Consider the following 6,000-nt stretch of genomic DNA (forward strand, 5'->3'; position numbering starts at 1 on the left):
GATATTTTGGTGTATTTGAGATCTAGAGAGCAGCACGAGGAGCATTTGAGAGAGATTCTCGGGGTATTGAGATCGGAAAGGCTTTTCGCCAAATTCACCAAGTGTGATTTTTGGTTACGAGAGGTCCAGTTCTTGGGACATCTCATTAACTAGGATGGGATATTGGTCGATCCGTCCAAGATTGAGGCAATTATGAGATGGGAGGTGCCGAGATCGCCCGCCGAGATTAGAAGTTTTCTAAGGTTGGCCGGCTATTATCGGAGATTTATCAGGGATTTCTCCAAGATTGTCGTGCCTCTCACCAGATTGACCCGGAAGGGTGTTGCTTTTCATGGGGTCTGGAGCAGCAGACCTCGTTTGAGACACTTCACTAGAGATTGTGCGAAGCCCCGGTGCTAGACCTCCCAAAAGGGATGGAGAATTTTGTAGTGTATTGTGACACATCGATATCGGGGTTGGGTGCAGTACTTATGCAGAGGGGGCATGTGATAGTGTATGCGTCGAGGCAGCTAAAGCCTCATGAGACGAGGTATCCCACCCATGATTTGGAGTTGGGGGTAGTGGTGTTCGCCTTCAAGATCTGGCGTCAGTACTTGTATGGGGTTCGGTGTACCATTTACATGGACCACAAGAGTTTGAAGTATTTGATGGACCAGCCCAGTCTGAATATGCAGCAGAGAAAATGGCTGGATGTGGTAAAGGATTATGATTGTGAGATCCTGTACCACCCGGGCAAGGCTAATGTCGTGTCTGACGCCCTGAGTCGTAGGGCGGAGAGCGCCCCGATTCGGGATATTTGTATGCGGTTGACAGTGCTGACTCCTGTGTTGGACACCATTCGGGAGGCCCAGGCAGAGGCTGTGTGACCGGAGAACCGGAAGAGGGAGCGTGTGATCGGGCAAGTGCCGGAGTTCATTACCAATAGTCGTGGGCTGATGACCCTTCAGGGTCGGATTTGGGTGTCGTATGCAGGCGGAGCGCACACCACCTTGATGGAGGAGGCGCATAAATCGAGATTTTCGATCCATCCCGGGGCCACTAAGATGTATTTGAATTTGAAGAAGGATTATTGGTGGCCATGTATGAAGAGGGATGTAGCATGGTTTGTTGATAGGTGCTTAACCTGTCGTAGGGTTAAGGCTGAGCACCAGCGACCGCATGGCCTTTTGCAGCCACTTGAGGTTCCCCAATGGAAGTGGGAACAGATTTCTATGGATTTCATCACCAAGTTGCCGAGGACCGCGAGGGGTGTTGACGCAATTTGGGTGATCGTCGACCGGCTGACGAAGAGCGCTCACTTCCTTGCTATCAGTGAGAGCTTTTCTGCTGAGAGGCTGGCAGAATTGTATGTGACAGAGGTGTTATCGCGACATGGAATGCCGATCTCGATTGTATCAGATCGGGATGTACGTTTTACTTCCAGGTTCTGGAAGCAGCTTCACGAGGAGTTGGGCACGAGGTTGCATTTCAGTACCGCTTACCACCCGCAGACGGACGGACAGAGTGAGCGGACGATTCATACGCTCGAAGACATGCTTCGGGCATGTGTGTTGGACTTTGGAGGGAGTTAGGACACGTATCTGTCATTGGCTGAGTTTTCATATAACAACACCCACCATTCGAGCATTGGTATGCCTCCCATTGAGTTTTTGTATGGGAGGAGGTGTCGGACTCCTATCTGTTGGGGAGAGGTAAGACAGCGAGTGATGGGAAGCACTGAGATAGTGTTTTAGATGACAGAGCAGATACAACAGGTCAGACAGAGATTGTTGACATCTCAAAGTCGGCAAAAAAGTTAGGCAGATAGGCGACGATCCGAGCTCGAGTTTTAGGTCGGGGATTTTGTACTCCTGAAGGTGTCTCCTTGGAAAGGAGTGATTCGATTCAGGAAGAGGGGCAAGCTGGGGCCCCGGTATATTAGGCCATTTAGAGTGATCGTGATGGTGGGCAGCGTAGCGTATCGTTTGGAGCCACCTACGGAGTTGAGCCAGATTCATGATAATTTCCACTTGTCTCACATGAGGAAGTGTATAGCTGACGAGTTGGCAGTGCTACCATTGGAGGATATCCAGGTGGACGCGAGTCTGAATTATGTTAAGAGGCCGATCGCAATCTTGGATCGGAAGACCAAGGTTCTGAGGAACAAGGAGGTGCCCATGGTTCAGGTCTAGTGGCAATATCGGAGGGGGTTCGAGCCGACTTGGGAGCCGTAGTCGGAGATGCGGGAGCAGCATCCAAAGTTGTTTTCGGCATGAGACTTCGAGGGCGAAGTCTGGTTCTAGTGGGGGAGAATTGTAACATCCCAAAATTCAGGTAAAGCTATTTAACCCTTCTCTTTTTCCCAAGTTGTCAAGTTAAGTCCCTTAAGTAAATATTAGGCTTGTGAGTACGCTCGTTGTTTTCTTATGCTAACTCTGCATTTGAAGTAGATGTATCACCCATGTTATCATTGATGTGGTCAGATTTGTATATGTGGCTGCCTAGGTCGAAGACAAAAACCTTAGATGAGATTCAAGAACAAAAACCTAGATTCAAGAACAATAACCCAAATCTCCCACCTCTGCCACCATCCATCTTCCACCAACCTGGTTTGTTGACTTGGGTGAATGACATAAAATTGTGATGAACATCAAGGAAACAAAATATAGAAGAAAATGTATTTGTTGCTTTGAATCTGAAATCGAACCCTAAGAAAACTTCAAAACCAAAACTCATATGTGTTTGTTTTCTAGATCTTTATACCATGTGATTGTAAATATGGGCATGGTTCACCTTCCATTTTCCTAAAACCCCTAAACCGAACCGTAGAAAATAAAATGGAACAATTTGTGTCTTAGATTTCAATCATCATCTTTAAAACCCCTTAAGAATCCTCTTTCATATCTTGCATTTGGGTTCGATTCAAGCATATATCTTCAAAGTTTGATGAAGTAGTCAAAAGCTTCAAAAAAAACCCCAGAAAGCAATATAGAGAGGTTTATTACCCCTGGGTTGTGTCAAAATTCCATCTAACCACACACCAAAATTACATATCCACCACCCAGACCAACTCTACGTGAATCACCTCCCCTCACTCCATGGATTCACAACCTGGTCACCTCACCATCGCCACAATTGTCACCGTCGTCGCCCACACACTTGTTCTCCTCATCCAAGATGATTCCAACAACCCCTGTTCCAAACCTGAAGCCGCTAACGAAATCCGACGATTCATTAAGACTTCCCAGAGGTGTCGTCGACATTTCCCTGCTGATAATATGCTAAAAACTTAAAAATCCTTCATATATCTGTATGTACATAAAGAAAATATTAAATCTCTGCAGTTTTCATTAAATTGGTTGTTGTTCTAACCTAATTTGAATGCACATGAGCCAAATCGTTTTAATCCTTATATCGTAATGTTAGTGGACATAAATAGTTTTTTCTAAAGTGTGTGGTTTGCGTTTTGGGTTTTCATATAGCTGCAATGAAATGGCATCACCATCAGAGGAGGTGGCTCAATGTGGGTGAAGGTGGATTAAGGAAAGTCAAGGAAAGTGGGGTCCATAAGTGTGTATGTGGCATGCTTATGTGGTATTTTTAAATGAAGTGGAAACAATGTGGCCGACTTATCCCTTCAAAACTTCAAAAATGACGTAATCGACCCGAAAAAAACGAGTTCGTTCCCTTATAAAGCCATTAAAATAAGTTAGAGACTAAAAGGACCAAACCTAAAAAGTTCAGAGGACATTTGTGTCATTTTCCTTTTAAAAATAATAATTTAACATTAACTTTGTTCAATTTAAAATAATAAATATAAATTTTGTTTCTCCGGTTAACCATCCAATATAAAAAATGTGAACGTACTGTAAGCGAACCAAAAAACCGTAGATTTTAACGGTTTGGTTAACCAAACCGAAAAAATAAAAAAAGCGGTTCGGGTAACCTAAAAATAGTAAGATCAATTGGTTTTTAGTTTTGAATTTTCGTTTTTTGGTATATTTGGAACACCCCATTGAAACCATACTAAAATTTATTCTAAGAGGTGATGTGAGAGATATCTTTGTTTGTTGTATGAGATGAATGCATGTTGTTTTTAATTAAATAAATAAGAAAATGTTTGTTTTTTTACATGAAGGTGGATATAAAATTTCAAATGTTTAAACATACGAATATATAATTGAAGCTAAGGCATTTGATAATAGTTATTGGGAAATATGACTTGAGAGTTAAAATATAAAAATAATATTAAGTATTTTTGAAAAGACAGCAAATCCTAATCCTTTGTATTAAAGAATAATTAAACGTGCTAATAAAAACCTAATATTTCTCATTTTTTGATCTCGAGAGCAAAACGTGCAAATATCTCAATTTTTGTCTTACTCTAGCTACTCTCCTGTGAGCTGCACAAAACCTTCATATAAAAGGATGGCATCTGCTCGGATCACCTCAAAACCCTAGAAAAAAAGTTTGCTCACCAGTCGCCGCTGGTTGCTGCTGCTCTGAGATCTCTTCTGGCCCTCCAACAATGTAAGTTTTGTTCACTCTTTTCTTTGTATGACTGCTAAAAATCAAGGATTTCAAATACAACTAGTAGAGGCCGAACCTTGGCTGTTCAAATCAAAATATATGGTGTCTCAAAGATATTACTTTGAGTTTGTTCCTAGGGCTTTGAATATGTTGGTCTAACGCAGAAAGTTTGGGAACTGTTTTGTTAATTATTTCATTAGTATGCTAGTTTTAACTAAATCAACCCCGTAGCTACGTTTGCCTGTTCCTTTTGTGTGTTTCTCTAATCTTTGATTTTCAACAGAGTATAAGTAATCTAAAACTAATTTATAAATGTATTTATGTTAAAAAAAGCATGGTCAACGTATTCACAATCCGTGGAAAGGTTGATGCTTTGGAAAAGGATAATTATGTCGAGAAAAAAGATATCCAAATGATAGAGGATGAACTTAAAGCTCACGATGTTGAAATGAATGGCATCGATGAGACTATTCGCTTGGGATTTGAGGGGGGGAGAATTCTTGATCGGGTGATCAGTGAAGACGGTTCAATTGTAAAGGCCAATGTCTTCTTTATGGTAAGGGTGCACAAGACAAACCCGATAGGGTACTTTCCCGTCGAGGAAATAAATAAGTATTATTTGCTAAGGTGATGTCCTTATGTTTTTAAACCTTGTAGTTAAGCTTTTTAATTATCTATTTCTTATTATCTAATTGATGCTTATATTTGTGGCCAGCCCGATGACTGTTACTGTGCCACCAAACAGATGGTGTTATTTAGCATTGCGAATCAGGATCGACATACCCCATGATCGTATGGTTTGCATTAGAGGTGTGCCCGATACTGGAGACCTTGTTCTCTCGAACAAGGACTTGGAGGTGGAGGACACAAAGCCCATTGTGCTCAACTTCCAAAATAAATCAAGGAGGGTTCAAGTAATTAACCAAGGCGGAAAAGTGGCACAGTTCACTATCATTGTCAAGCCTTATAAAGCAAAGTGAAGTAAGAAATTGTGGGCTTGTGTTTGGAAAAATTGTCCATTTTGTTTTTATTGCTGTTTTCTTAAATATTTCCTTTATTGCTGTTTTCTTAGACAGTCCGGACCATGTTTTTTTGTCTGTCTTTTAATCTTATCACCAGATTTTTACTGCTTATGTTATTAATTTAATTATATGTTGTTAAAAAAAAGATAGAAAAGGTTGTTGTCAATTTTACACAGTTGTTGATTTTCTTTTTAGAATTCAACAAGATCTCATTGCTAAAAGTTACCACCAAAAAAAATCTCACCCATTTCAATTGTGAGCGTTTTCTACATATCTCCAAAGATAAAAAAGTGAAAACTGAGAGAGTAAGGCCTATATAGCTGGGCTCAATGAACCGGACTTTGGCCAAATTACACAAAACCGCTGCCCACATGGCCGGCCCCGCAAGAAAACACAGCCCGAAATGAGGAACACGCAATTGGAGGCCATTTATGTAAAATTGGAATATATATTATTTTGCTATTTTTAT

At 41.3% G+C, this 6,000-nt stretch overlaps 1 protein-coding gene across 11 annotated transcripts in view; it reads left to right on the top strand.

Annotated features, from left to right (window-relative positions):
* The window catches only part of LOC145093650 (uncharacterized), a 30,868-nt gene extending 25,226 nt beyond the window's left edge, over nucleotides 1–5,642 (top strand). For 7 of the 11 annotated variants that reach the window (XR_013703010.1, XR_013703009.1, XR_013702999.1 and 4 more), the window contains 3 exons: nucleotides 3,462–4,509; nucleotides 4,843–5,136; nucleotides 5,225–5,642. The gene's annotated coding sequence lies outside the window, so the exon portion shown is untranslated. The remainder of the gene's footprint in view (nucleotides 1–3,461; nucleotides 4,510–4,842; nucleotides 5,137–5,224) is intronic. The other 4 variants (XR_013702998.1, XR_013703000.1, XR_013703002.1 and 1 more) reach the window with 2 other exon arrangements.
* The last annotated feature ends 358 nt before the right edge of the window (nucleotides 5,643–6,000 follow it).

This window comes from Lactuca serriola, chromosome 3 (genome assembly GCF_051521515.1).
Source record: "Lactuca serriola cultivar US96UC23 chromosome 3, Lser_US96UC23_V15, whole genome shotgun sequence".
NCBI classification, from domain to species: Eukaryota; Viridiplantae; Streptophyta; class Magnoliopsida; order Asterales; family Asteraceae; genus Lactuca; species Lactuca serriola.